A 20736-nucleotide genomic window follows, 5' to 3' on the forward strand; every position below is an offset into this window, starting at 1 on the left:
CAAGTAGGCGTGAACTAGGCGACATCTTTCAAGTGCATGACAGGTCAGCGACTGACTGGCAGCAGCTTCCGACAGCAGGTGACTGGTAGGCGACAGCTCCCGTGGCATCAGGCGGCACTTTTTTTGCAAGGCGATAGGTCACGAAGGTTGCGTTTGTTCAACGATAGTTGATTTGTCATTTTTCTTTGCAAAAAATTTTAATTTTTTCAAAGGTTCCTTGCAAACAGGCCCTTTGTCCATTGACGGGCATTTGTGCGTGTAGGCACAGTGAGGATTTTGGGCAGATTTAGGCCCAAAAATTCGGGGCTTTTCTCGAATTTGGGGATCTTAACGCAGATTGGACAATCTAACACAGAAATTGCAAAGTCGGTGCACATTTGCCCGGGAATTTGGGGCTTTTCACATTTTAGTGAAATCCTTTCAATTTCACTGAAATTAGTGCACACAGGACTTGGAAAATTTGGGGATTTGTCCAGATTTGATGCGAGTAAGATGCAAGAGTGTTATTTGTCTCAGAAATTTCAGGAATTTGTGACATTTTGTCCCCGACATTTGGGGCTTTTCATGTACATGCACAAATTGGGCTGAAATTTATCCAATTTCTCGACATTGATGCACGTTGGACCCTATGCAATTTGCGGCTTTTGCAGTTTGGGCAAAATCTATGCAGCATTTGGTAATAGTATGTATATGCAGGTTGAATTCCATGCAACTTGGACATCAACACTTGGTAAAATTTGGGGGTTTTGCTGAAATTGCTCTATTTTGGCAAAATTGGCCTATTCTATGCATGAGAGAGAAAATGCAGATGTGTGGTTGATGCTTTGAGCACAAAAATTTTGGGGCTTTTGACTGTTCGTGTCAAATTTTATGCCCGTGGGTACATGTACAATAGAAATTGCAGCGAAAATTTGGGATTTCTCATGTAATGTGATGCATATGCCCATGGAACAACTGTAATCAGTTGTGGAATGCTGTAGCACATGGTTTGGTGCTTTTGAAAATTTAATTACAGATCTGAAATCTGTGCTTCTAAGTGGTGATTTATTACTGGTTGGTACTTATTTGTACCTTGGTCACTAGCGTGACAGTTTGGGCCTGCATTTGCTGATTTTTTAGTCACATTTTGGCTGAAAATCATGGCTGGCAGCAGTGACAGCAGTAATTTCATGCACATAAGGAAGCTTGAAGGAGCACATAACTTTGCAGTTTGGCAAAAGCAGTGCTACAATATCCAGTTGCAAAAGAAGTAGGCAAAGCCGATTGAAACCAAAGGGGCAAAGCGCGCGGACATACAACAGGACGATTGGAATGAGTGAAATGAGCTTGTAGGCTCAACCATTGAGCTATCGATTTCTGATGCCCTCTTGTTTAACATTGAAGGTTTGGATCTCCATATGCTATATGGACTCCACTAGAAGAATTGTATGCACAGAAAAGTGTTACAAGCAAAGTGCATTGATTGAAAAAGCTTATGGATTTGCGTATGAAAGAGGGTAGATCAATGTCTACTCACCTGAGTGAGTTTAACTCTATTTTCAGCCAGCTGGTTGCCTTGAAGTTCTTGATTGATGAAGAATTTAAGGCTACGTTTCTGCTTTGCACTCTTCCAGAGAGTTGGGATACATTCAGGACTATTACGAGCAATTCGAATGCGATTCTTTTGTATGCTGATGTAGAGAGTGCTCTACTCATGGAAGAAATGTATTGGTAGAATAATGCATCTAGTAAGTCTTCTAGTGCTTTGCATACTAGGGGCAGATCAAAGCAGAAAGACAAATCTGATAGCAAGGGACGTAGTAAATCACGTGGCAAAGATGTTGAATGCCACCATTGTGGTAAGAAGGGTCACTTTAAACGTGATTGGTACAAATGGAAGAAAGAGAAAGGAAAGGGCAATAAGATAGATGATAGCTAGGAAAAGAAGAAGGAGAGTTAGCCTAAGAAGAGCAGTGTAAAAATTGAAGAGGTGAATGTAGTCACTCATGACAGTGATAGTGGGAGTGATGTACTCTTTGTCTCTTCACACTTTGGTGCACATGCTTTACTTGCAGATACAGATGATGACATGCATACCTAGATTCTCGATTCAGGTGCTTCCTTTCATGTCACCCCTCATCGAGAGTGGTTCTCTGCCTATATAGGGGGTCGACATGGTGTTGTCTATCTTGGGGATAACTATGCATGTGACATTGCAGGTATTGGTAGTGTGCAATTGCAGTTTTAGCATGGCTCTGTCTTCACACTTCAGCATGTACGGCATGTACCTCAGCTCACGAATAGCTTGATTAGCATAGGGCAGCTAGATGATAATGGTTTTCATACCACCTTTGTTGATGGAAAATGGAAGATCCGTAAGAGATCTAGAGTGATTGCTAGAGGTTGCAAGAGTGATACTTTGTATCCACTTCATGTATCTAGTGTGCATGACCATGTTGTTGCTGTGATCGAGCAGCGAAGCGTTTCTTTGTGGTATGGCCGGTTGGGACACATGAGTCAAACATGAATAAACGTGCTTTCTCGTTTGGGTTACTTGCCTTCTCTTCGTTATGCTGATTTTGAGCATTGTGATCATTGTATTTATGGTAAACATGCATAGACGTCTCACAAAAAGTCTCTTTCTTTGAAATCTTCTCCTCTAGAGTTAGTACATTCAGATGTATATCAGATGCCAGGATTATCTTTAGGGGGAAAGTAATATTTTGTCACCTTTGTTGATGATGCTACAAGGAAGGTATGGGTTTATTCTATTCGTAGCAAGGATGAAGTGCTCAACAAGTTTAAAAAATTCTTGGCATTGGCTGAAAATCTGACAGATAAAACACTTACGTGTCTTCGCTTTGACAATGGTGGGGAATGTGTGTCCAAGGTCTTTCAGGCATTTTGTGACAACAAAGGGATAAAGTGGGAGCTCACTGTCTCTCATAATCCACCCCAAAATGGAGTTGCAGAGCGTATGAATCGGACCATACAGGATAAGGTCCGTACGATGCTGTCTCATGTTGCATTACCCTATGGTTTTTGGGCAGAGGCTGTTATGATAGCCGTTCACTTAATTAATCGGTTACCAAACAGGTCTTTGGAGGCGGGAGTTCCCTAAGAAGCGTGGTCGGGCAAGCCACCTTTATATGCTCAACTGAAAGTGCTTGACTGCGAGGCTTTTGTGCACATTCGTAAAGAAAAACACAGCAAACTTGAGCCAAAGTCCTGTAAATGCATTTTCCTAGGATATGGTGACGAGGGTGAAATGGGATATAGATTGTGGGATCCTGAGAAGGAAAGTAGTACGCAACAATGACGTTATCTTCCGGGAAAAATGGGGAGGTTGGAGAGGAGGTGATGGATTGAATGAACCATTCGTGAAGAATGAGTGACAGAGGCAACCTACAAATAGGCAAGAGACTGTCTAGAGTGGCGTCGAAGGGAGCGCGTTAGTTGTCTAGGGTGGTGTCCCACTATGGGTGCCCAGCCCCTTTTTGGGGCTATCCACTGTGAAACCCTAAATGCAAAACGCAGAATGCATATTTCATGTGAAGGGTTTCTCAATAGCGTGTTCTCGTTCGCCATCTACACTTTTATCCTTTGTAGGGACCTAGATTGCCTTATTGTCATATCCGTGTAGTTGACCTTTACTTGTGTTCCTTTTGGGATAATACTGATGGGCTCTTCCAAATCAATGAAAGGGACCACTTTGCTTAATTGTGCTTGTAGGGCATCTATTTCTAGGATGAAATCTTGTTTCAATGTTGGAGCAAGATTCTCCCTATTCTAGCCCTGGGGGAGACCACCAATCCTTATTGGTCTCTTATTACTTTCAATTCTCTTGTTCTCCTTGGTTATGGGCATAATCTTTGTACACAGTGTGTTAAATCAAATGAGTTCACTTTTTGTATCTTGTTGGCCAATTCTACTTGTAGCAACTCTGTTCTAGGCTCCTCCTTGGCTTTTTGTTGTTCCTTCTTCATGCCTTGTAGTTGTCCTTGCAAGTCTTTGATGTGTTCTTCCTTCTTGATAATTTCTTACTTCATTGAATAGTTGAGGGAATGATTTGAGAGTGTCACTATGGGGATGTCCACAACATGCGATTTTACAAAGGTTTTTTGGGCATTTGTCCTACTATGCACAAGTAAGACCTTTTTATGTATGATATGAGAGTAAGCACATGAGTGTGGGGATGCCCACAACAAGCCTATTAATAGGGAATTTTGGGCATTCGTCCTATTGTACTTAAAATAAAACTTTTTCATGTAAATAAAGCTTTTTTGGGCTGTTTTAAGGAGCAAAATTAGGCATTAGTGCATGATAATCGAATGTGATTGGAACCTTGAGTTTGGTGGCGCAAGAGTCCTTCTCAAGCCCAAAATGGTCTTAAGATGGAGAGAGTCATAAATTGGCAGTAGTATCCTTCATTACCTCCATTAAGAAGAGTTATGTGGCAAGGGTGTCATTGACGAGGATCATCAATCACAGAGATAACAATGAAACATAGTCCATCCCAACCATTCAAGACAATATTGAAATAGAAATGCTTGTAGTCCAAGAATATGAAGCTCTACCAAGGAGGAAACCTATAAGGAAGAGCAGTAGCCAAGGTTAATAGCTGAAGGTGGTCGAAATCAGGCACCCTCGAAATTTTTTTGTAATAGTTAGAGTTAAGTTGTCCATTTAAGGTTCCATTTGATGGGTATTGCTAAATTTCCCTTGTTAAAAAAAAAAAACCTGTAGGTTCTCCAACAATAGAAAAATAATGCTAAATTTGAGATTGCCCCCCTATTTTTGGATTAATAATTGTGCACCATTGTTGGGAAAAATGATCTTCTCGACTAATGATGCATTTAATGACACTAATTATTCCATGTGCTAGTTTCCAAACAATTGTGTATGTATCATTTATAGAGAGATCTTCAGAATCGATTGTGCAATAGTTGCATCATCTTCTAATGATGGAGGATTGATTATTACTAATGGTTTGTCAGGTTCAATATCTATTGCTTCTTTTGAAGTGAAGGGGGATGGAAAGGATGCACAAGCACATGCATTGGTCGTTCTATTGTACTAGAGATAAGTTATCTCGCATGATTGGTCATGCTAATGAGCCAAGCAAGCTTGGGACATACTTTGATCATTGTAACATATGTGAGATGTTGTGCATATTGCATATTTGTGTAAGTAGTCCGAGGCATAGCATATGTAACATGATTGAGGGAGATTATCTAAAGGAATAGTTGTCCAACATTGATAAGATTATTGAAAACCCATATCTTGTTTCCATAGTCTAAGGTGGATTGTCAAATTTGTATCAAAAATTTGCTACTACTCTTTGTATGGTTGTTGAGGGCAATGCCAATGTATTAAAATTTTGATGAGTTGCATCTTTCTTGTTCCAGTAGGTGTGAGGTATCTCCTCTAACAATCCGAGAGGAGTCCTCTCTAGTTGATTGAAATTCGTGTTGTCACGAGGACGTGAAATTTTGAGATACTTTAATCTTGTTGATAACATTTAATTAAGTTACCAATCAAATATGCAAGGTTGTTTAGCACATGTGATGCACATGGCAGTTATTTCATGGTAGCTCAAAGACCCTGAGGATGCAATGGGTGTCAAAGGCAAAAGTTGTGACAAGTTTTGCTAGCTTGGGCTTTGGTGGTGTCAGTTTTGACCCTATGACAGTTGTTTGGCCAATAAGTGTGAGTGGTGACACTAGGGACTAGCATTAATTAATTAATTAATGCGAGTGTAAGGGTCAATGGAGGTTGGAAACCACTCTAGGTTGCAAATGGCTTAACCAATTTAATTATGGATGGGCACATTTAATTTTGGGTAGGGTTAGAAGGGTTGAAATTAATTTTTAGAATTAAATGGTTGGATAATACTGAAAATTGGATTTAGAAGGTTGTCACTTGGCAAAAACACCCATGCACACTGAGAAAACGTTTTCAAGTTTCAGCCATTCAGAAAGTCTTCTAGCCTTTGAGAGAGAGAGAGAGAGAGAGAGAGAGAGAGAGAGAGAGATGTCTCTTCGGAGACATCTGATAAAATTGGAACGATACAGAGAAGATTAGCATGGCCCCCGTGCAAGGATGACACGCACAAATCGAGAAATGGTCCAAGTTTTTTCCATTACGAAAAAAAGAAAGAGAGAGAGATCAGAATTCAGACCAGTTTTCAGCTATTTGCTGCAGGAGGCAGCAGCCAGGAGCCCTAGGGGATGAGGTGCCAGCAAGAGAAGGACCATAAAGGTCGGGTGATAGCAACTTGAGGCTGGTGATAGCAGTTTTTAGGGGGCAAATTTGACAGGCTGCATGAGAGAGAGAGAGAGAGAGAGATCAGAATTCAGACCAGTTTTCAGCTATTTGCTGCAGGAGTCAGCAGCCAGGAGCCCTAGGGGATCAGGTGCCAGCAAGAGAAGGACCATCAAGGTCAGGTGATAGCAACTTGAGGCTGGTGATAGCAGTTTTTAGGGGCAAATTTGACAGGCTGCATGCAGAATCAGCCATTTCGTATGAGGAATCTTTGAAATTTCTCTCTATGGTATTCTCTCAGGGAATTATGCTGGAAACCCTAAATTTTTGCAGAAATTAGGGTTTTACAGCCACCTCAAGACCCGTGCCATTGCTAGAAGGCATCGTACACTAAGATCAACACTTGAAATTTGTGGAATTATTAGGGAATTCAGATGCCAGCCGATCCATTGTGAATTGGGACATCATTTGGCGAGTTTAGGTCTAATTAAAGGAAGTGTTGGGTGAAATTCAAGGGGCAATTGGCCCATTTTGTGTGCTTATTGCATCTACAGCCAGGGGCTTTCGGATCAGCCAAGGAGATTGTGAAATCTCAACTTGTATCCAATCCATTAGTTAATAAAGTTAAAGAAATATCGAAAAGGGACACTAGTTTTGGGGCCATTAAGGTGTCTACTGTCCAATAATTTTTAAGGAACATATTGCATTTTTAGTTTATGTTTATTTACTGATTGTTGTAATTAAGTACTTGATTAGGAATTACCACCCTGTTTGAGAAGAAAGATGGGTTTCATGGTTTCATTGCCGGGATACTAGTCAATCTCTTGATTTGGTGGGCCCAAGGCACTTGATTGCGCTTTGTGCTAGTGTTGATTTTTGTGCGTAGCTAAGAAATTACAACAAGATGTCTTCGTATAGTGAAATGGAATTAAGTAGTGATTATGCCTCTTAGTATGGACATTCACATAGGGAAGAAGGAAATGGAATGCATGATCTTGGACAAGGCTCAAACCATGGATAGCAAGTTGAAAATGTTGCTCTTAGGCAAGATGCAGAGCTTTCAAGGCATGATGAGGCTGATGACCAGCAAAGTTGAGGAATTTGATGACTAATTCAAGAATTGGATGAGGACAGTAGCAAATCTCTTTGCTGAATTGGCAAAGGATTCTCAGTTCACCTGATTTTTGAATGCTTTGAAGAAGGACAACAAAGGCAAGGAGTAGTAGTCATCTTCTGCACCTCTAGGACAGCAAGGTATACCGAAGGTAATGGCAAAGCCTTCTCTTGAAGCTCCCAAAGAGGCCAATGAAGCAAAATGGTACCTACAAGGCAAGAAATGCAAGTGCGAATCTATTTTGGATAGTTGGGTATGTATGCTATGATGGAGCAGCCAAGATACTTTGGTTATAGTATGATTTTTCATGCTATGGTTGGACAGGGACCGCATATAGGAATGTATCGCACAAGCCCTTATGATATACAGTAGCAAATGCATGATGTGCAAGGCTCAATGTATTTGGGTATAGTTGGAAATATGCAAAACCCTATGTATGGTAGCATTCGCTTGATGCTTGGGACACAAAGTAGCATGTTTGGTAATGCTGTTACATTGCCAAATATTTATGGGGCTCAAGGAATGAGTGTTGGTCATGTAAATGCTTTGTTTGGTGTTGGTTTTGATGTAAATTCAGCAAATACACCCTTTTTGTGGTATCCAATGTATGATAACTTGACACGATATACCCAAAGAAATAGCAAGAGACTACGATGAGGGTGGAAAAGTAGTAAAGTTTGAGTCCTTTAGTGGTGCACAAGATAGGTTGAAAGCTTTGACTTTCATTTAATAGTTTGATGTAGCCTATTTAGGGAGAAACTTCATTGAATCCTCGAAGATTTGAAAGGCAAGCACTTTTTTCAAGGGGAATGCATTGTAGCATTGCAGTGGTGGTCTATGCTTCTGATGTAAAGTAAAGCACCATCAACATGGATACAATTTAAGGAAATGTTTGCATTGAATTGGTTGACAAGTATCTTTGAGGTGGATATCATGATATCTTGGAACAAGTTGGATGCTAAGAAATGTAAGAATTTGGAGCAATATAATAATAAGTTTTGAAATGCATTGCTATCAATCACTTCTTATTGCCTATCACGGAAATATGAATTTTTAAGATATTTTAATCTTGCTGATAACATTTGATTCAGTTATTAATCAAATGTGCAAGGTTATTTAGTACATGTGATTCACATGTTAGTTATTTCATGGTTACAAGCCAAGGACTTGGAGGATGTGGTGGGTGTCAAAGGCAAAAGTTTTAATAAGTATGTCTGATAGATACTAGGTGGTACTCGGTGCCAAATTTTGGCCTAGACCAATCTATTGCCCACTAATGTCGGTGGTGACATTAGAGGCTAGTCATTAAGCCAATTTAATTATTGGTTAGTCAAATTAATTTTTTGAGCGCTAAAATAATTATTAAATTAATTTTCAAAGTTAATATTTTGAAAAATAATTAAGTAAGTTGGATAATGCTGAAAAATAGGATTAGAAGGTTGTTACTTGGCAAAACTTGCCCATGCAAGTGGAAAAACGTTTTTAGGGGCTGGTGGAAGTCTATTCCAGTCATTGAGAGAGAGAAGGAGACTATTAGAGAGCAAGGAGAGTGTTGATGTGATTTGCAGCCACTGGAGATCAATCTTACAACATGTAATAGTAGTTTAGAGCCCTTTAAGAGCAGATAACAACAACCCAATGTTCTTTTGGTACAGATGATAGCATATGAGAGGGGATAGTAGTCTTTTTGGTGGTCCTAAGCTGTAGGTGACAACTTCCGTGACAACTTCTGTGGGGATAGTAGGGCAGCAATAAAATTTTAGTATTTCTCGCAATGAAACTTTGAAATGTCTCTCTCTATAACATTCTCTCTCATCCCCCAATCATCTCTCAAGTTATCTTAGCATTCTCTAACAGTTTAAGCAATCAAAGGAAGAGATTTCAATTAATCTTTTGTAAACCCTAATTCGTAGCAGAAAATAGAGTTTTGACAATCGCCTCACGATGTGTGCTCAAGATTGAGGGTCTAGGGCTTGAATTCTAGCAATTGAAGTTGAGGAATTTCAGGAAGATTCAAGAGGCCAGGGAGTCAATATCAGATTTTGGGCTGAACTTGTCTTTTAAGAAGCAAGGTAAGGTCAATCCACAAGCAAACCAAGGGGCAAATTGGTTTGGATACTTGCTATTCAATTTTGACAGCAAGACATACTTGGATTAGCGGAGGAGATTAGATGATCTTAGTTGTACTCCTTTCATTTGCAATATAAAATAAAGAAATACCCAAGGGGTGCCAATTTTGGGGCCAACCAGGTGTCCAATATCCAAGATTAAAGTGGTAAAGTGTGCATTTTCAGTTTACGTGAATTTTATGCTCGCTATAATTAGTGCTTAATCAGGTTTCGTCACCCTTTTCGGGAAGAAAGACTGGTTTCATTGCCCCGTGTCTCCCCTTCATCATGAGCAAGTGAAAAAATATGTTTGTGGGTTGCCCAAAGGAATCAAGGATTTTAGTTTAAATCCATGGTCTCTAGCATGTCTCAACTTATAGAGACTATTGCTATAGTGGATGCTTTGTTGCATGGAAAGGATTTGGGCTTTCTAGAGAGTGGGGAAAAGTCAAATATAAAGTTAAAGGCTGAGAAAAGGAGCAGATTTGAAAATTAGCTTGAAAACGGCAAAGAAAGGGCTCGAAAACATTGGCACAACATAGGAAATTGATGGCTGTAAATAAATGCTTTATTTGTGAACAGGAGGGTCACATTGCAAGGGATTGTTCCAATAGGCAGCAAGTTGGAAAATCGAAAAATTAGGGGGATCCTAAGGGAAAGAAGCCCAAAATATCAGTGGGATTGGTACCCTATGCTATTAGTGATCGGCCCAACGATGATGCTATTGAGTTATGCAGAGCACCGGGCAAAAATTAGGAATTAGTATGGATTGATATTCTTTAATAATAGTGTACGAGCCAATCATCTTTGTAGATATGGTAGCCTGTCTAGGCATTAAAGAGGATGAGATTGGACCCTTGAGGGAAGTTGAAATGGCATGTAAGGGTCATGTAGAGCTTGTCACACTGCTCATTAAAAAGCTTCGGTTGCATATATAGGGATATGTGGATAGTGAAGAGTTCTTAATTGCTCTACTTGAGGGTTGTGATGTGTTGCTTGGTATATGCCATGGTATCAGTATATGCATGTGGTGATTGATTCACATGTAAAAGAGATTACTATTCAGCATGAAAGACTCTCACACTTGATGTAAAGTTGAAAGGAAAATTTGTCTATTGTATCTACAACTACTATTTCTAAAGTAGGGAAAAATCATCTTTCAGTGTACTTGGTTTTTCTTAAGGATAAGCATGATAGTGAGAATGTTGAAAATATGTTTAATTTAGAGAAGGATTGCATGCCATCTTTGAAAATGTATGTTGATTGCTTCTCTCAGTCATATAAGGCATCTACTGTCTAAAAGGCTTGAAGATCATGGCATAGATCTTATTCTTGAAAGTAGCAAGCTACCTTATAGAGTCAGTGTAACCTTACAGGAGGAGATTATGATCCAGGTGAATGAGCTCTTAGAGAAAGAACGGATTCAGTCTAGCTCATCTCATTTTTGTTCTCTAGTGCTTTTGGTGCAAAAAAGGGATAGTTTATGTTATACATGCGTTGACTTTTGTGCTTTGAACAAAATCACGATAAAGAATCAGTCTTCGATCCTTGGAATCAATGATGTTATTGATAGATTGCAAGGAGCAGCCATATTTAGTTGTATAGATTTGAAAGTGGTATAATCAGGCACGCATTAAATTGAAAAAAATGCCTAAGACAGCTTTCAGGACATCTTTTGGATTGTATGAGTTTCTTGTCATGCCTTTTGGACTTACGAATTCTCTTGTCACTTTCAATTGGATGATGGATTGCCTCTTCAAGCCACATAGAGCATTTATAGGTACTTTCTTTGATGACATGATTGTCTATTTAAAGAATGAGGCAGAGCATAGCAAGCATTTAGACATTGTGTTCAATGAGCTGTGTAAGCATAGATTGGTTATCAATGACAAGAAAAGCAAATTCTTTTTGTATGGATTCACTTTTTTTGGGCACATTGTATCGGTTGGTGGTATTGATATGGATATTGCAAAGGTTGAGGCAATACACTCATAGTGACCTTTGACGAACGTTCATCAGATTCATAGCTTGTTTGGTTTGTGTTCTTACAATAGGAAGTATGTATGTGGGTTGAAAGAAAAGATGACTTGAAATCTTGTGCTTGTGTTGCACAATCTAAGGAAGTCATTTGTAGTTCAGTGTGGTACATATGATAACAACATTGAGACTGTTATTATGAAGGATAGTCAAGTTGTGGCTTATGAGAGTGAAATTCTCCATGGTGGAGAGAGAAATTCATAGGTCTGTAAGGAAGATCTCTTGGCTGTAATTCATGGACTATCTATATGGAAACACTACTTGTTAGGGGCTGATTTTAGAGTGTAGATAGACCATCAGACTTTGAGGTACTTTCTGACACAGACAAAGTTGTAAGAGAAGCATATGAGATAGATCAATTTTCTTTGTATGTTTCATTTTTAGATTGTACATATTGATGGTAAAAAGAATGTTGTGTCTAATGCATTGTCATTTAAGCCATGAATTTCAGCGGACAACATGGTTTATCACACTGTGTTGGATGCTATGAAGGAGCAGTATGCGTTGATTCAGACTTTGCTAATGTTTATGATCCGCTTTGCAATGGTAGAGGCATGAGCACTTTGTGCTTAGAGATGGATTTTTGATGATGTATGGATGATTGTGTGTCACAAAGCAGTTGAGACTTAGAGTTATTACTGAAAGTCATGCTCCTTCGTATGCAAAGCACAGAGGCATTGATGCTATAGGCAAGGTAGTGAAGTATTTCTTTTATTGACCAATTTTGAGGCATGATGTAGAGTAGTTTGTCTGGACATGCATCGTATATCATAAAGTAAAGCATGATAGGCTAAAGATGCTGGGCTTGTTGCATCCCTTACCTATTCCAAATAGGCCTAGGCAGAGCATTGCAATGGTTTTTTTTTTTTTTTTTTTTTTTTTTTTTTTTTTTTTTTGAGCCTTCTAGGACACATATAGGGAATGATGGGATATAGACTATCATTTGCAGGTTTAGTAAACAAGCCTATTTCATTCCATTGAGGAAGAAAATAAAGGCTAATCATATCGCACAATTATTTTTGCAGCACATCTTTGAGTATCATGATGTGCTAGAGTTGATTGTCAATGATGGAGACCCTCAAATGACCAGTTTATTTTGAAAGGGTTTGTTTGAGAATATGGGTACCATGTAGAAATTCTCATCATTCTTCCATCTGTAGACAGATGGTTGTTACGAGGAAGCAAATTTCATAGTGTTGGAACTTTTGAGGTGCTATGTTCTAGACCACAAGACACAGTGGGAGCAGTATTTGCCATTGGTTGAGTTTGCATACAATAATACAATGCATAGTTCCATTGGCAAAGCTCCATTTGAGGTGGTTGAGGGTGGTAAAAAGGCACCACTTATTTTGCAGAGGATAAGATCTTTGTGGCTGATCGTTATATGGAAAACTTGGATGTAGTCTACACAAAGATGTGTACTTCAAAGGTCACAAGAAAAGCAAGAGAGGACAGCTGATCGCCATAGACGTGCTTGCAGTTTGCAGAGGTTGATTATGTATTGTTGCATTTTGAAAAGGCAAGGCTAAAAAAGATGAGGAAGGGAGAGATTGTATCTGAAGTTGAGTATGAGATATTATAGGCCTTTTCAATAGATGGAAAAGATCAACAATGTGGCATATTGGCTGAAATTACCACCACATTGGTAGACACACAATGCCTTTTATGTTAGTTTGTTGAAGCTTTTTTATGGTGATGTGTCAAGGGATTTATTTGCAGAAATTCCAATTGAGGTTGAGCAGCTGAATGAGATACTGGTACTTGAGTAGATTTTGGCTCATAAAGAAAGAAAGGACAAAGGTTAAGTTTCTAAGAGATATTTGGTGAAGTTTCAGAACGATTCACCAATAGATGCAAAGTGGATGACTTGACAGACCATTCTTAGTTGTTGCAGCTTTACCTAGATGCCTTTTAGTTAGAACCGACTTTGGATCAAGTTCAATTAGGTTTAGTAGAGTAGGGGTCCGGAGTATTGGTTGATGTTCAAGGGGGAGGTAGCACTTCTACTCCAGTAGTTGTGGGCAATTCTCATATGTAGTGGATCTCGGATGTATTTAGCATGCACCCAAGGTATTGGGTTGATAGTATGTTTGGGGTTTACTACTTAGTGTACTAGTCTTTGTGAGATGTATGGAGATGAGTATGAGTTTCACACGGGCATTGAAACTATACTTTTGTAGTAGTTTATGATTAGTTTAACATAAGTTTTTGCCTCGATTTTGAGACAAAATTTTGATAAGTTTCAGCTCATATTGCTCAATTTTCAATGGTTTACAATTGATTCCATGGACAACAGCATGTAAGTGAATGCTATTGACAGTTTTAGCCACGGTTTACGCCGAGAATATGCTTTACTATGGTTGTGAAGTCAAAATAGTTGAGAAACATGAGTTATGATGTATCGAATGGGTTTCTAGCAATAGTTTTGGATCGTTTTTCAGTTTTATGTTATGTCTTTGCTAGCTGGAAAATTTCAGCAGGTTTGGGGCATATGGCATGGTTAGATAGCAATGGCCAATGTTGTGAATGTGATGCCTTATGAAAATTCCAGTGTAGCACCCATTTCCTTTGGCACAATTCAATGCAATTGAGGATGATTGCAGGGATTTCAAGGGGGAGGTCTATCATAGGGATGTGAAATTTAGATGGTTTAATCTTACTGATAACATTTAACTAAGTTATTAATCAAATGTACAAGGTTGTTTAGCACATGTAATGCACATGGCAGTTATCTCATGGTAATATGCCAAGGACCCCGAGGATGAAGTGGGTGTTAAAGGCAAAAGTTATGACAAGTTATGCTAGCTGGGCTTTGGTGGTGAGTTGGTGTCAACTTTATTGTTTGACCAAAAGCATTAGTGGTGACACTAGGGGCTAACATTAATTAATTAAGTAATGCCAGTCTAAGGGTCAACAGAGGTTGAAGACCACTCTAGGTTGCAAATGGCCTAGCCAATTGAAATATTGATAGGCACATTTAATTTTGGGCAAGGTCAAAATGATTGAAGTTAATTTTCAGAATTATTTAATTATGAAAATTAATTTGAGGGACGGATAATACTGAAAATTGGGTTTAGAAGGTTGCCGCTTGGCGAAAACACCCATGCAAATTGAGAAAACGTTTTTTGGGCTAGGTTTCAGCCATTCAAAGAGCATATATATATATATATATAGAGAGAGAGAGAGAGAGAGAGAGAGAGAGAGAGAGAGAGAAGGTGCTTTTACGAAAAAAAAAAGAGAGAGAAGGTGCTGCAGATCAGAATTAAGACCAGTTTTCAGCCATTTGCTGCAGAAGACAGTAGCCAAAGGCAAGGTGCCAGCGGGAGGAGGACCATCAAGGTCGGGCAATAGCAGTTTGGGCCTCTTTGGTAGTAGGCAGCAGCTACAGGGGCAAATTTGACAGGTTGCAGGCAGAATTTAGCCATTTCCCGCGAGGAATCTCTGAATTTTCTCTCGCTTTGGCATTCTTTCACCTATTCCAGTCCATTCTTAGGAGATCTCAGCTTATCTCACCCATTTGGAGGAGATGCTAGCCAAATTTGGTGGATAGCAGAGGGAATTATGCTGTAAACCCTAAATTTTTACATAAATTAGGGTTCAGCAGCCACCTCGGGACCCGTGCAATCAGTAGAAGGCATCACACACTGATTTAGCACTTGAAATTTGTAGAATTATTAGGGAATTTAGATAACAACCCATCCATTGGGAATTTGGGGCATCATTTGGCGAGTTGGGGTCCAATTAAAGCAAGTGTTGGGTAAAGTTCAAGGGACAATTGGCCCATTTTATGTGCTGATTGTATCGATAGAAAGAGGCTTTTGGATCAGCCAAGGCTATTGTGGAATCTCCACTTGTTCCCAATCCATTAGTCTTGTTCCCAATCCATTAGTCAATAAAGTTAAAGAAATACCAAAAGAGGCGCTAGTTTTTGGGCTAACATGGTGTCTATTGTCCAATAATTTTAAGGTAAATTGTGCTCTTTCAGTTTATGTTTATTTATTGATTGCTATCATTAAGTGCTTGATCAGGAATTATCACCCCTTCAAAGAAGGAAGATTGGTTTCATGTGTCCATACACATTGCCCAGTCTCCCCTTGGGCAATGACAAGCTTAATTGAGCATGGGAATTTGGGTTTTACTTCACAAGGGATGTGTGGACAGGTCACCCCTAACAACAGTCTAACACCTACCTAAGAAATTTCACTTTGCAACCAATCAAAGGTAAAAGTAGGGCTAATAGTGGACTTGGTTCAATCAGAGTGAGAAATGAGGGGGAATATTCCTTTGCCAATAAGGCATGGTCTCACATTGCCCCCCCTAAAACGATATTAAACTTGTAACTATCGTATTGAATTTGGAGGGTCACGTACTAACAACGCTATCTAGTGTTTAGGAATGCTAATTGATTCATTGGGTCTCCCTAGCCATAGGTGATTGGTCATCGGGACTCCTTGATGAGGTTTGTTTTGGTTATATCAATTACGCAGAGCATGCTACCACATTGTTGGACTATATAAAAACAACTTCCTTTTATTATTTAGTTAAACAGGGCTCATTAACATAGCCTTTAGTATATGACAAACACTTTGGAAAACAATACTTAAGATTATTTCATAATAAGATATGCAAAACCATTATTTCACAGAGTGGTATAAAATCCATGTCCTTTGTAAGAGAAGAGGGCTAGGATGGGATCTTCTAACCCTACAAGGTTGGGTTGTATGTGATCACACGCCTTCCATGAACTTAGAGCCTCGCTAAGCGTTCTTTAGCCTTTGGAGTTGTCCTACATAACACAGACACTTATTGCTCCGGTCTTTTGTTCTATTTGGCACTGGAGTGATTGAAAAACAAAAACACCTACCTTCTGCAAGAGCATAGGACCCTCATTTGCAGAGGTGATTTCAAGTGTCCCACAGGATGCGAAGGCGCATTGATATGGGGATCCCAACAGCCTAAACCACCATAATCATTATTTCATTTGGATGTTACAAGCTTGGATTCATAATATAAAATAATCAATCATATTCCAAATACAAAAACAGCCATAACCTTAAAAATAATGTTTTTAAAGCACTTTTAAATATGCTATATATAGAAACTATGCTTCACTGATTATGTTCATAAAAAGCAAATATGATTCTAAGGTTGAGTTTTATGTTTTATATGCCCTCGTTTAATTTGTTTACAACCAATATAATTTATGAAGAAAAAAGATTGATTCTACGTGCCTTTTACACTAACTTGGGTTTATTTTTTAATTTTTTGCTATTGTGTGTGTGACCATCCATATAAACTATTTCAAGAAAAGTGAGAATTTTGAGAATAATTTTAATTACCATAATTTTATCAAAACCTAATTGTTATCATTAAGGCCATTTGCCATTGCATGAAATCACCTCAACTTTGGATTGGTATGTGACCATCAGGACTTTAGGTCACATGGGTTTTAGAGCTTCTGTAAGTTGCACTTCAACCTTGAGATGAGCCTTAGCTTTAGTGACATCTTTGTTTTTGATAGAAGCATAAGTGTTCGACCTATGTCTTTTTAGGGCCATAGGAAATAGTCTTTAGGTCACAATCTTCACAAATGTGAATAGCCTCTAAAACTTGTATTTGTTGTTGCTCATGGTACAATAGGGTACATCAATACTCATGAATTTTCTTGGGTCAATTAGAAGTCGTTTGGACCTCCAAATCACCTTCGAGCTTAGTCCTAGAAATAGGGGCTAGAATAATTGGCAAGGGGTTGTAGGACACGTGAAGATATGCTTGGGTTTGCATTGAGGCAACACAAAATGTACAACCACGATTAAAATACAAAGACTCAGACAGTGATGTACAAAATTCAAATGCAAAACACAAAATGCAAAATGCAAAGGCACAAGCACAAACAGAGAAGAAATAGAACTTTCAAGTGAATCAATCAATGTTGTAAATGGATGAGAGAATGTACAAGATGCTCAAAGACAGAGTTGTCCAACAATTGGTGGCTCTTGCAGGAGCAGGCTGAGGGAGATGTCGATGTGTATTGTCCACCGAAGACAGATCCTGAGTACAATAACCAATAGTCGAAGCAGAAGCTAATGAAGAATAAGTGTTGAAAACACAAAAACAACCTGATGTAGATGATGGAAGCTGATCACAAGCAGTTGGAGGTTGGGTGACAACTGTAGACCATGTAGCAGCAGTCATTGAGGGTTGGACAGCTAGTGGAAGAGCGTTAATGGTTGAAACCTGCAAGACAAGGATAGGGCTGAATGGTAGGCGGCTTGTCTATTTATAGACATGGAAGGATTCTCCCAAATTAGGGTTTTGCATGTGGAACATAGAAACTCTTTGGGAACTGCTCCCTATTTAATGAAACTTTTGGTAATTTGCTGTTTTGGGGCTATTTTAAAGAGCTAATCAAGATGTAATGAATTTTATGCTCAACATCCTCTCTGAGGTTCAAAATTGAAACAAAGAAAGGATTCAAGGAAAAACTCAAGTCCATTTTTAACCAAAGGCATTCCATTCCAAAGTAGCAAGGGCATTGGACAAAGGGTGCACGTTGGTTGCCTAGTGGTCTACCGAGACTACATAGGCGATGGTTATTTTACCAAGGGAGTCCAATTAGTCACCATAGAGAGGATAGGGCATTGAATAAAGGGTATGCGTTGGTTACCTAGTGGCCTACCAAGTCATACAAAGGTGATGGAACCAATGTGTTTTTTTGTGTGTGGGAGAATTTGCAGCCTTTCAAGTAACTATGCCCCATAGGGAGAATGAAAAGGGATGGTTAGATCCAACACATCACAAAACAAACAAGCAAACCCAACTACTCAAGGGCGTCGATGAATGAGGGAAAGCCCAAGAAGGACCAGTGCAAAACCCACATATTAGATCTACTTTAAAATACAAAACCTTGCAAGAGAGATGAGAATCTGCATAGTAGAGGTCAGTAGTGAGATGCTCCAAAAGCAAAACAATAGAAAAAGTAAAGCTAAAGAAAAGAACAATGGAATGAGGGTATATGTGGGAGTGAAGGCAATGGAAGATTGAAGAAGGAAAAAGGCTATCATTGTGTACATCCATCAATAGCTCTCTGTGAATGAAGTACTTGACAAAGCGGAGAAGTGATCCTAGATGAAGGTGCAAAGCATGATCTAGGAATGGATGTGAAGGGTGTGATGGGTGGGGAGCTAGCAGACCAATTAGCTAATCCTTCAGGAGTACTGAAAGATGTAGGTTGTTGAGGTAGTCCTAATGCCACATGTCTAGTAGCCGTTGTGCAGATGGGGCAACAATGGGAGACATAGCCCCACTAGACTATCTAGTAGGAGTGGAGGCAGTCGTAGTGGTTTACTGGGGTTTTTAGGAGAAAGACCTTGGGCCTTGGTGTGCGACACTTGTCCACATGGCCCGCTCTGTGGTAGTCTGTGCAAAACCTATTTTTCTTAGGGTGTTGTTGCCAGATCGATTTTGTTTGTCACCCTTGTTTGGGCTTGCCTCATAGTGAGTTTTTGCTACCACTGGTTTTTCCTTACAAAGAAGAGAGAATTAGATCCCTCTCTGAATAAGAGTATGTGGAGGACTTTTCGTGCACTTGATTATGTAGCCTTGTGTAACGCAAGAACTGATACTCAAACTTATAGAAGATCCGGCAATTGGGGCAACAAGATAATGTGTTGAATGAAATGGAAGTATTTTTTAGGAAGCTTCTTTAAAAAGAATGTAACTTGATTGTCATTTGACTTTGGAGAGTCAGTCGTAGTAAACTCAGTGGGTAACCGTTGATATTTAGCCAACTTGACTTTCAAATCATCCCCTTACTCCATGTAAAACTCTTGAAGCTCAAAATCGAGATTGGTATGCGGAGTGGAATTGCGTGTTGCATAGCAATTAATGAGATGACTTCAATGCTCTAATGCGAGGGGAAAATATTGTAACTGAGAATGGAACTTAGGAAGTAACCCTTGTATTAACTCAACATTGGCTGTGGCATTGTGGGTTCTCCATTGATAGATGTGCTCAAGGTGAGCTAATTGAGCGTCTGCCATAGGCTCTAGACCAACTAGAGGTTCCAAAGTCCCCAAGATTCAAGTACTTGTTGCATGAAGTTCAACCAAGTGATGAAATTCGACTTGTTAAAACGAGCCTTATCCACGAGGGCATTCTTGGTCGTAGCAATGGGAGTGGTAGTGTTGGAGGGAAAAGGTGGGTAATGGGGATAGGATGGGGGAGTGAAATACACTTGGGAATTAATCTCAAAGTGCCCACCATGTATACGAGAAGTGTGCATAGTGGATCCGAATGTGGATATGGTTTGACTAGGCATGGCTATGGTAACCACATGAGGAACCCATGGAGGAGAGAGAGAGAGAGATGTGGGACATAGAATGGAAATCCTTGCATGGGACTGACCCATGTCCCATTCAATTCAAAAAGATTCAGGCATTGGATAGAGGTGCGGCAAAAAGGAAAAGTGGGTAGGACAATAGGGAGAATAGGATGGACAATACGAATGATACATCCAGCATGGAAAGCAGGCATTCACATGGTAAAATGGTAAAAAATGCACTCGAAAATGTGATTGAAAATTAATAACAGAAAATGCGTTCGTCAAAATGGAGGGCACTAAAAAGAAAAAATGTATGGTTTGACCATTTATTGTATTTTCTTGCGTATTTTTACTATTTTTTCCCATGTCAATGCACCCTCTTGCCATTGGAACTGCATTTTGACTCAAACACCACTATTGTGACACTTTTTCTTTTCGTTGCATTGTGTTTCAATTGTTGGATCTTCTCGAATTAATGTCTGTTTTTCTTTTTGTGTGCATTTTTGCCATTTTTTTCATGTGGACATCCCTATTTCTCATTGGACCCGTGTTTTGATTTGATAGTCAGAGAGACTGAGAGGGATTCCTATCATACCCGTCCCAAGGTAAAAAAAAAAAGTGGTTACTTGTGGGTATGTGGAAGACACAGTGTCAAAGGGTGGCATTTCCCTTAATGATGTAGCGGGGTGCAAAGGGGTAGTGAATTGAGGGAAGGTAGAAGATGGTGTGGAGAAAGAGAAAGTGCTAGGAGCAAAGATGGAGGATCTAACTCCTATGTGCTCGATGTGGAAGTGGAGTGTAATCGGAGGTTTTGAAATGAAAAAGAGAGAAAATCGAGGTGTGGAATCAGAAAATGGTGGGATGGGTGGAATTTGAGAAGAGTGATTTACATGCTCAAATGAAACAGAAGA

General features: G+C 39.4%; 1 protein-coding gene and 1 non-coding gene across 4 annotated transcripts in view; both read left to right on the forward strand.

The window, feature by feature from the left end:
• Window positions 1–20736, forward strand: part of LOC148031428 (uncharacterized) — a 60902-nt gene that overhangs the window by 22737 nt on the left and 17429 nt on the right. The window lies entirely within an intron of this gene.
• Window positions 6015–6117, forward strand: LOC148031429 (U6 spliceosomal RNA). Its single transcript, XR_015692044.1, has one exon. It is a non-coding gene; the product is annotated as a U6 spliceosomal RNA (small nuclear RNA).

The sequence above is a fragment of the Lygodium microphyllum genome, chromosome 9 (assembly GCF_053477565.2).
Source record: "Lygodium microphyllum isolate KBCC chromosome 9, Lygodium_microphyllum_v1.1.10, whole genome shotgun sequence".
NCBI lineage: Eukaryota > Viridiplantae > Streptophyta > Polypodiopsida > Schizaeales > Lygodiaceae > Lygodium > Lygodium microphyllum.